We start from the raw sequence: 12,153 nt of genomic DNA, 5'->3' as shown, positions 1-12,153 counted from the left end.
AAAGAATCGGTTTGGCCAATTGCTTGTATTGCCAGTATTGCATGGAATATGGGCACATGTTAGAATATTGTGCCAATGTCTTAAAAGGCAAGCTTTGCCACACTAAAAAGAAGCTTGAAGAGTATGTTGATGAGGGAATGTGGAGAGAAATAAGAGAAGTTTAGAGAAACCTTGAGGAAAGCATGCAGATGGCATAGAGAGCATGATCAAGGGAGGAAGTATCTCAGATCAAGAAGTTGAGGAGCAAGGCTAAAGCATTGGAGGACTAATATGAGGATTTTTCAGAAGATGGGGAATACAGTTGGCCTTGTCATGCAAATGGTATAGCCAAGGAAGAGAGAGAAAAAAAAGAGAAGGAAGAGAGAGAGAAGAAGATAAAAGAGGAGGAGGAATGGAAGAAAAAGAAAAAAGTAACGTTTGTTGAAGTGGTGAGTTTCATAGTTGATGGGATCTATGAGATGGACAAGGGACAGGGCATGGAAGAGGATGGTGGCAATGGAAGCCAGGATGGCGGAGATAGCTAGGAGATATCGTCATCAGTGATTTCCCTTTCCATTGTAATTCCCCGAGATGATGTGAGCTCTCACAATGAGATGGAGAAGAAGCAATGGAGTTTGCTACCAGACACAAAGATATGTACAAGCTAAAGTTCGGCAGTGAAATTGCATGGGTGGACTCTCATGTGCGATGAGTGGAAGTAGAGAAGTCAAAGTTCAAGGTGGATTCCTTGTATTTCCTCCTTGCAATGTGTTGTGATCATAGTCAAAAGAAAACATATGAAGAGGATGTGGATTCATCTAATGCAACTTATGCGGAGGTGTATAGAGATGAAGTGTCCAAGAAAGACAATGATGGCTCATTCGCGAGTTGGTCATAATGATGGGTAGCCTCATTACTACTATGCTCGATGAAGATGGTGAAGAGGAAGGCTGAAACTTTGAAGGCTTATGCTACACATGATGGTGAAGGGTCAATCATGGAGTTTGTTGATGTGGTGGATTATGGTGATGTTTCTTTCCTTATGTCTTTTCATAAAGAAACACATATAGATGCTCTACTTATTTCTTTGCCATACAATGAAGAAGTGTTGCATGATAGTGCTGATAAAGAAGAAGATAATGTTATAAAGAGGAGTGCCACGACTGAGGGGCTTGATTCTATCCGTGTGAAGGTTGCAATTGAAAAACACGAGGGGCTTGGAGGTAGTCGATAGAGCGAGTGAGAAAAAGCGAGCGGGCCCAAAAAAGCGAGCGATCTTTTCCGCAATCCCTTATAGAGGTAGCCAACATAGCTCTGTGAAATCCACTATTTGGGAAGAATCTCCAAAATGAAACTTAACCTACTTTCCATATTTGGGAGAGTAAAGCAAGTTGATAATATATTATAATTATCTTGATAATGTAACTTGGACTTGGTAGCACAGGAGAGACTAAAGTAACTAATACTTTTCCAACAACTCATTTCTCATATACTTTAGTGAGTCTATTGACGATGACTTGCACAATTTATTGATATTTCATAGTCCCTCGTATGGCTGCAAGTTGTATATTCATGCCTATGATTCTCACTATGTATGCATGTCAAAAGCTTTTATTGATTTGCTTTCTCTTCATCAAGATCCTAGGTATTCATTTGCCTCATATAAAGTTGCAAACATATCTCACACCTTTTTTAATGTTTTCATTGTATTTAACTATCCAAGCACAACATCTTGTACATTTTGCTTTCTCAAATGGTAATTGTATTTGTCCTTCCTATCCCATTTAAATTGTGCATGTGAAATACATTGTGTCTATGAAATACATGTTTCTTGAAGTTGACATGATTTGGGTGTCAAATGACCTGTGTACAAACCCAAGGTCAAAAAGTGATGTTTTGGACTAATAGTACAAGAAAAGATACAAAATTGATTAGACTTATCTCAATAATGTAACTTCCAATATGTGTCATTAGTAATCAAAAGAAAGTGAAGTGTCACTTTAAAACGTGGGATTGCATCACATACGCAACAATTCTTCTGCATTCAAAATGGGTTTTATTTTCCTACAATCAAAACATCTACATTGCTTGAAATTATACTTAATAACATTAATACCACTTCACCCATATGTGGGAGAACCCAAGTATCATTTGAAAGCATAGGATTGCATAATACATAGAGAAATATTACCACATTACTGTTAGCTCACCCCAAAGAGCAATATTACCATATTCAAAATGGGACTTCTTCTCACAAGTATCACCAAGCTCTCATCAAAAAGGTCTTTTAAATCATATTCTACTCCTCTTGACACTCATCATCAACAAAGTAAATGCGAGCTCGTGGCCTATCTGAATGCCTCTCATCATATCTTCTTTCAGTTGACATGAATCTTGCCATTTCTTCTGCATAGCATGGTAACAAACTACAATCAAACATACATTTGAAACCGAGTTGAAACCATAGTAAGTCAAAACGTTAAAGACACAATAACAACAGGCCAAAAATATCCAAATGTCATCAAAGAAAGATCTAAGTTCAGTACCATACTAATCATCATATGGATTTGTGATGGGGTCCACTCTATCTTCATCCCCATTGCCATCATGCTTTGACCTCACCCGTTTCCCCAAATGGTCTGCTACAAGTGGCTCAACAATGGTAGCCATAATACTGCTATCTGAATCAAAAGAAAAACAAGGTCTACCAGTAGCCTGATAAGCACGCATGAGAGGAGCTGTGCCACAACCCATCTCTAAAACCAATCCTCCTGGAACACATAAGAGAGACAAAAGGCACCCAACAAAGTAGCAACATCGCTCAAGTCCACCTCGAGCCATCTGAGAAGACATAGGCACTATTGTCCTCTCATTGAGAGGCACATAGTGAGTCCATAAATCAGATAGTGGATCAATGGAAAGGTTTTGAAATAGTGGAACACTCTCTTCCAAATAAATTGATGGAGTCTTCTTAGCTCTACGTACTAGAGCCAACATAGATGATTGCATCTGTGAATCATGCATAGAGAACCACATACCAAAGAATGACCTTAGCCAACAAGTATCATAGCATGAAAGACTACATGTGACCACACATATGGAACACAAATGAAATATATGATTTTACCATCAAAACCTAGCATGCATACTACATGTAACATGGCATCTATCAATCCCACATAAAGAAACACATTAAAAAGTTCATGAATGTAGCATTACAACACACCATGCATGGAATTGTAGCATACCTTAAGAGTTATACCATGGTATTTATAGTATCCATGTGGAAGCTTATCATGAATGACTACACGTCTGACAACTTCCAAGCCTTGAACAAATGCAAAGCGCTCCATCCACGAAATACAATGTCCTACAATCAAATGACACTATCTCATACAATAAAAATGAGAATAGAGGACATATAACAACAATAGTGCTAGATATTAAACCTTACCTGCCATAGGACATATAACTGCTAGCCAACCACTATCTGATAATGAAGCTGCTGCAATGGCAAGCCCATAACGCACATGGTCCTCTAATAAGAGGTTCCAAACTAGGATGGGTTCTCTCTCATCAAGTGGAAATCCAGTGGGAAAGTCAACCAATATAAAATCCACAGCCCACTTAATCTTCTTACCCAGCCGCATGTAGTCTCGATCAGGGCTAACTACATTCATGAAAAACTCATGCAAAATAGTATACTTTTCATTTTTCTTGGACTGTGAAAAGTCCATGCCCATGGTTATGTAATCACCCACCATACAAGCATATAATGGAGTGATACCTCGAGTCGATAGACTATCCGGTGGCTGTGCCTTATGAAATACATAATGTTGTACTAACTTTGTGATAGATTGTGAACCTACATGGAAAATTTATATCGAACACAACCAAAGGAAATTTTGAAACACTGATAGCAAGAACAAAAATAAACTAGAACCTTACTTGCATGCTCCATTTGATCCTTATCTTGCCTTGGTGGACTAGATGGCTCCTCATCTAAATGGATAGGAAAGAATAACATTAGTATACTATTCCAAACCCTCATCAAAACAACATTAGAAACTCAACATGTATGTATATTTCTTACCTTTCTTTTGAGCTTGTTCTTGTTTTTGTGATTGTGTTTTTGTTTTTCTAGAGCTTCTGCCCATTTTATCCTTACTTTCTTCAATGTCCTTAGATGAGGCATATTTCTTGTGAAAGTCTCTCTCACACACCAAGACTTGTCCCTTGGGGAAGTCTATCCACCAAGGACAATTTGCAAGTTCCCATTGAGAGTGATTGTGCATGCCAGGAGGATACATACAAGCAGCATGACCAATTTCCACCCAACTCTTGCACAAATTTGGAATCTCTAAGATCTTTCTCTCTCTTGCCAAATGGGCAAGATACCTACAAATCAACAATCACTAATTATTTGGACCTCCTATATAAAGAAAGGTTCACAAAAAAATTGAGACAAATAAAAATGATTGTCAAGTTCAATGTTGTTATAAGTTTCACAAAACAAATAGAAAAGCACCATCATTAAAACTAAAAGGGACCAACTTGTAGACAACCCTATGAGCGGCCATGTCTAACTCAGAGAGACCATTTGCTTTCTTTCCTCCCTTACTCTCAATCTTTGAATCCTTTGATCGTAGAGCTAAGAACAAATGCTTTCTTCCTTCTAATTTTATGTCCTCCATGTACTGTTGCGTTGTGTAATCTTTTGGTGTCTCTAAAGGAACACCCATCGTTGTTACAATCCTCAAGTCATCAAGAACTTTCAAAGCCTGGGTCTCTACTTTCTCAAGAAATATCTCTCTATTAATCCATCTACACAAGTGAAAAACAAAGTATTCACACAATTAAGACTTATGGCACTTCTATAATACATACAAACACTGCAAAATAAGTTTATTTATGAAAGGAACAACTCACCCTCTATACTCCACATCCCCCACAGGCATGAAATACATATCCCTCATTGGTTTGGTAGCCTCCAACAAGGAAAGAAAAATGATTTTTTTCTCCAATCTCAAATCAGACTTTGCTATGAGTTGCAGCTTCTCCAAAGTTACACAAGAGTCCAGACCATCAAATCGCAAGGCAAATAACTTTTCCAACCAGGCCTCACCCAAGCCTGGATCTATGCAATTCAAAACCTATCCAAGCATTGCATGTTAGATGCATAAAATGATTAAAAAATGTAACAAAAAGAAGAATTAAACTCTCACCTTTCCCATCCTGTCAGCAATTCTCTTTTGAATCAGGACGCGTTGCTTTCCTTCAACTTCTGTTCTTTGGTCTATAGGCATCTTTGTGGATATCTTATCAATTGCTTTTTTAAGCTCTGTATTGTACTCAACCTACACAAAAGATTTTCTTTTATAAAAAGAAAAGGAATGAAAGAGAATAAGCACCAAGAGAAGTGTAGCATTAAACCTGAAAGACCAATCTTGCAAGATAGCCTCTTGTCAATGGAAACCAGGGCCTTTTTCCTTTACTCTCATGAGCCCTCCAGTTCTCTATGGATTTCACTTCATTAGGAGACAATGATTTCATAAATATCGTAGGATCACACTCACAAATGTTGTGTGCATTTATAAGTGTGTCTCGGAGGCTAGGTTTGACGATGGCATGCTCATTCATACTACAAGATACATCAAAAGATTAGTTCGTTTGTACAAAATAAAAATAATGAAGATAAAGAATTATACAAGAAAAAATAATGAAAGAAAAAAAGGTATTAAAGTACTTACGAATTCATGCGCTGTAGGCCAGCCAATAGAGCAATCTCACTTATTTTTCTAGGATCAATTATTGTGCAAACCACTCTTATGTGTCGTTTTTTGTTTGTAGGAAAGATATCCTTTATAACACTCATCCAAGCAGTAGTCCTATGATTTCCCTCCCAAACAAAAAACATTCTTCTTGACATAAATTTAAATTCATGACTTGATAGCAAGTCATTCTCAAACTCTTCATCAACATCTCTCCAAGTGGGAGACGGGTGTGATTTTTTTGTGAGGTTTTTGTCACGTTTTCAATTTTCATGAATATTGTGAGCTTTTCATTCACTCATCTCCCTAGCGTCTCTATTCTAAGAGGGGGTGTTAGAGGCCGACATCTACTGATGTCACCTAGAGAGAGAGGGCCTTGCTTATGGATATGAATGAACTTGACATGACAACTTCGTAAAGTAAGGCTTATGAAGTAATGGAAGGATCCTCATGCAATACTATGTGTGTACAATAATGTGTGCATGGAATTTGGAAAAACCTTTCTTTGAAATCAAAATGAAGGTATCACGGCTTAGATTGGGAGGAGATGAGGAGAAATCGAAAACCAACATGAAGAGAAGTCCCATCCACACAGTGCACTATCAACAAATAAAGAGGTCAAGAGACTTTTTCTCACGTGCATTCCACTGAACAGTTGCAGGGCTGCCTTGCCATGCCCATTCTGAGCACAACCAGCACTTATGTCACTCCAGACCACATTCCACTGTGACATCTCTATGAACACTGCCCTTGCATCATTTAGGTTCACGCACTTGCAATACATATGGACGAGGGCATTCCCCACAATAACATCTGACTCCCATCATTTCCAGCAACAGTAGCATGGGTCACATGACCCTCTTCTAGGGATGTCATACAAGCATAAGCATCCACAACGCAGATGAAGGTGATCTTGTCTCTAGCACGAGACCTTCAACCTACATTTGGCCAAACAGTTACAGAGATTCTTTGCCATGCCCTTTATGGGCAATCACTCAATCCTCTGCTAGGGCAGTCACGATGGCTCACAAATCCATAAGGCAAAGAGTAGCAATGCCTCCTTGCCAATCAGGGCACTCCAGGAGATCACATCTCATTGTAGCAACTCTGTAACAAACACCACCATCACATCCTCTCTGCTGCTATATTTGCCATACATATTGATGAGAGCATTCCCCACAACAAAATCCAACTCCCATCTATTGCTAACAATAGTAGCATAGATTACTCTACCCTCTTCTAAGGCTCCCATGCATCGTAGAGAGTAGCACCTTCACTTCACATGTAGTTAGTACTCATCTCTATAAAAAAAAACATCATTCTAAGTATTTCACCATCTACCACTTGTTTTAAATTTGGCTTATGAAGCATTCATCGCAGAACTACTACTTTAAAATGCAATTTCGTAATTTGGATTTCAAGATACTTCTCACAACATCACTTCTTAAACATAACAGCTGAAAATGTAAGAATATTTTTAGCTTTTACATTTAAAGATCCTTGCCACACAACATTATAATAAAAATATCGAATATTAAGCAAGAGATGATATGCTTATTGTATTAACACTGGTCCTAACAAAGTTCATCTTCTCTCCATTAGTTTTAGTGATGTGTACAACAATATGTACAAAATATAACACACAATCCAATCTAATTGCTTGAAAGTATTAACCGTACAAGTGCATGTGTACTCATAAACTCTGAAAAACCTAATGCCCTTGTGGTTTCGTAGTACTAGGGCTTCATCGTACATTCGAGTTATGATCTATTGCTGCAAATAGATTGCCAATAAAAAACCTGATGGTTAATTACATCTGTTATGCTGAGCAACTGCTTCAGGTAAAAAGAGAGGGTACAAACATGTACACCAGCAATGGCTGCTCACTGCCAATGCTACCAAAAAAGCCAAAAAATCTAATTTAAACACATAGGCTTCATATTGTTCTATAGCTCAACAAAGCTTATCTAAAATGCAAGACATTAATGAAATGAGATTAAATAGTCCTCAACAATGATTAGGCTGCAGTGCTTTCAGTAGCCAGACAATGAAACATTGGTTGTGCCACCTGTAAATTGTTACATTGCCGCAATGGAAAATCAACATTCCTTCCAAAAAATGTGTGATATGAAAGCAGGAACAAATACAGACTCATAGGTAGGACATTCATGAAATGAGATTAAACACTCCCTAGCAATGATTAGTGCTTTCAGTAGCTAGACAATGATTCAAAAATATATTGAGTCTATACCCAAGTTATGGATTGTTTACTCAAGCTGAAATGAAATTAAGAGAGGTTTTGACATACAGTCGGGTGGACATGTCCAGAAAGTAAAAGCTATAGTCTATACCCAAGTTATGGACTTTTTACTCAAGCTGAAATGAAGTTAGGGTAGGTTTTGACGTATAGGTAGGCTGCAAAAGTTTCAAGGATGCGAAACTTGGAAAAACAATCTCTACAATAGAATCTAGCTTCATGCCACTATGTTGCATTTTCCCAAAAAGCTCGAGCAAGAACAGCATGCACATGTTCAGTGCATCCTGCAATCAAAGCACCCCATGACACTAATCCCAATAGGTCAGTTCATAAAATTCTCTGTGCACCTGAACAGTTGCAGGGATGTCTTGCCATGCCCATTCTGAGCACAACCAGCAATCATCGCACTTAGGAGACCACAACCCATTGTGGCATCTCTGCAAACACTGCCTTTGCATCATCTAGGTTCACGGAATGGGCATACATATTGACAAGGGCATTCCCCACACAGTAACCTCTGACTATGGATCCAAAAAAGAGCAAAAAGCATAGAGCAATAAAGACACTCTTGTGCCACACAACCACCATGACCAAGGACATAGTATGTGTTACATGACAACCTCAACAAGAACATCAAAAGTGATGATCATAAGTATTACTGTCAATACTACATAGTTTATGGAAATGTTATTCTGTACTGATTGATCGCAGACACATGTCAGCAACAACATTGTCATTCTCTATGGAAAGACAATGGTGACCTAACTCTTCACAAAGCCTTGCCATCCCAAAGCAACCTGCAAAGACATCGATGATGCAATCACCAGGGTCTGTGAATGTTCTGAGTATCCACCTACAAGAAGCACTAAAAGGGATTAGAGGATGTTTGACAATCCATATTTATTTTCCTTGAAAGAACTTCAATTATACCCCATAAATTCAATCTGTGCTTGTATAGGATCTTACTCGTGCAAGTAATCTGATCTTTCTGCCCCTCCTCATAAGTAAGTTGATGCAACTTGTGTCCGTTTTGCGACATGTTTACGGTCACGAGACGGTCACACTCGTGTAGCACTGATGTCTTTGCTGGAAAAAGCTTATTAGAGACATTTGCACCTGCTTGTCGATCCATGTGTGGGAGGTTAGATTTTCCACGCCAGAAGATACCCATTTGTAGATTGCGAACCTAATGGATGATGACACCTCAAGTTAGATACATCCAAATCATGCTTATTAGACCAATATAAACAAACATTTATGTGATTTAATGTACCTCCTCTCCATCATCATGTAAATAACCAAAGTCAAGAAGCACTGTATATGATCGATGGAGCTCGAACTCGGCCTTCTTTGCATGTGCAAATATATAGCCCCAATGTTCTGGGAGAGAGCAAGTCACGTACCACCCCTGGTCTGCTACGAAGTCATTGGCAAACTCTGCCACCCTTGCAGAGAGCTTGAGGGAGAATCTATTCCACTCTGGGCATGTAGTACTACTTATGAGTTCCATTGCCAAACTTGTGGGAAAATCTGCCCATACCAAGCGAACCACCTCGACACAAGAATTACCATTGTGTGACAAACCTGGTGCTTTCACTTTTCTTAAAAATTCATCAACCCTACAATGTACAATTCAATCTCCCTAGATCAATGACTTATATTCCAAAATAGATTCTTAAATGTACGCATTTCTTAAAAAAAGAAACACTTACAGCTTTGGTGCATTCGACAACTGAATGATATCCTTTGTAATTACATCCATATATGCAAACAACTTTACATCTGCATCAAATCCTAGCTTGAAAGCTTCACTTTGGCTGCAAAATCAAAAAATCATAACCAAGAAAGAGAGGAGTGATACTCACTAGACAAACTCAATTGTTGATTAATGGAATTGGTTCTTGAAGCATGAAAATCGAGTCGTTGCTTTGTTCTCAGCTCTCGAGTCTTAGAGGACTCTACATTCTCCGATAGAACTGCTTGTAAGAATTACAAAGGACAAGACTCTAGGTTATACTATATTGTTTCTTTAGTGTTAGTTGTTAACTATTACATAAGTATGAGGAGTAGAGGTCTCACAGGTCTTTTCTTGATAGCTGACTCTCCATCCGTTGATCTACGTCGTAATGTGATATCCACATAATGGTTCTCTGCATCCAATTCATCCTCATCCATATTGTCTTCCATGTTCTTCTCAAAGACTGAGCAACAAATGTTGCAAACTTAAGTATATGGTAGATACCCGCATATATAGACATTGGTCTAGATGCCTATGGAATAGGGAACTTTGGAGTATTACCGTCACGTCTATTTTTCTCAGTGGGATGTACTTTTCCCAATGGGTAATCCAACCACCAAGGACACACATTAATCTCCCAAATCGTTATGCCCTTATCTTTCCAAGATAAGGGATACATGCTTCCCTCTTTCTCCATGTTTGTCCATGCCATGACCTCATATGGCATCCTTGCAGATGAATTGTTATCATGCAAAGACCGTATCCACCTATTATGTATGAAAGAATGTAGACATATGAGTAAAACAGTTTATTAATCCTAAGAGAAAGGTGAGGGTTGCTATTGTACCACCTATACACCAAGCGTAAGGATGACTCCTGCATTTCTGGCTGCTTATTTGCTTCAAGAGTAGACTTCATATCCTTCCAAAGCATAGGGAAGGCTTCTTGGAGGTGAAGTCATCTTTGCTCTCGAGCAAATGTCTCAAACCCATCGGGCAGTTCCAAATCATGGCTTCGCAAATTGTTGATGATGGAAATCGCTCGCTCAAACAAGTATTGCCAATATGTTTCCTTTTTCACATGTAGTCGAAACTTTTGGGCATCCCCATACTTAGCAGATGCAATTGTATCATTTCCACGTGCCATCATCAATTGTTGTAGAAGCTCTTTTTTCCTATTAATATCATGGCAAAGGAAAAAAAAATTAGCATCACTATGGAGTGATTGTGCAAAAACATTAATTGACATTACCTATTAGGGTTGAGACGTGATGAGGCTAATATATGCACTTTGTCCTTAGTCGTGGCACCCTTTTGATTCCAATCATAACTAAATAGAAGCTCGAAGAAGCCATCACCATTTGCGGGATTGACAACAGGTACCATCTTGTATGCGCGATCACGAAAGATGACTTCCACATTCTTAATAGCCTTACTAAATTTATTAGTATACTCCTCCAGACTCTGATCAAGATTTTGAGTAGCTTTCTTGATCGCACGTGAAAAATCATCCTTCCATGAAAACAAGAAATCAAAACATTGTATGCTCGATCATGAAAGATGACTTCCACATTCTTAATAGCCTTAATAAATTTATTAGTATACTCCTCCAAACTCCATCTTCGATTGATTAAGATTTTGAGTAGCTTTCTTGATTGCACGTGAAAAATCAACCTTCCATGAAAATAAGAAATCAAAACATTATCCTTTCTGGGACACCTTTCATAGAGCAAAGGGATATTTATAGTTCGCGTAGATACCTTCCAAACAAGTTGTGCCAAGACAATAGCTGGTGTTGTGTACCATGGGTTACTATTCTTCCTTTCTATTGCCATCTCCACTTCCACCCATCTCTTATCCTCTTCACTCAATAACTCAAGAAGTGAGGATTTATCTGCCATGCCAAATTTTTGAAAGAGGAAGACCTCGTGCCCATATGAATGCTCTACATGCGCTCGAACAAGTCTGCAATACCAACATATATTCGCGTGGGGATTACTTTCTAAAGAGGAGAAGTTAAAGACATAAATACCAATAGACTTAGTTTCTAAAGAGAAGAAGTTAAACTAGCTATACATAGAAGTATTATAAAAAGTTATCTTACTCATTGGTTGATTTTAAGGCAAGAAGTAGCTCTCCCTCTTGAGATTTCTGCACCTCTATGAATTGGCATCTCACTTGGATATGGCGAGTTGGCATTATTGAATAAGCTACAACATATCAATTCCACAAGTAAGCATGACATAATCATGTGCAATGCAAACTATAATGAACATTTCCTTATGCATGATAGATTTATCAAAAGAGTACCGTCTTTGATCTGAGAAAACCATGCCTTCAACCTATGATTTCCATCCCAAACGAGGAACTTCTTCCCCTTCAAGTCTTGCCACTCATTACTTAGCTGGT

This window comes from Dipteris shenzhenensis, chromosome 28 (assembly GCF_047967505.1).
Source record: "Dipteris shenzhenensis isolate YYH24624 ecotype China chromosome 28, Dip_SZ_1.0, whole genome shotgun sequence".
In the NCBI taxonomy this organism is placed as follows: domain Eukaryota; kingdom Viridiplantae; phylum Streptophyta; class Polypodiopsida; order Gleicheniales; family Dipteridaceae; genus Dipteris; species Dipteris shenzhenensis.
Note: the sequence above shows the minus strand (reverse complement) of the source record.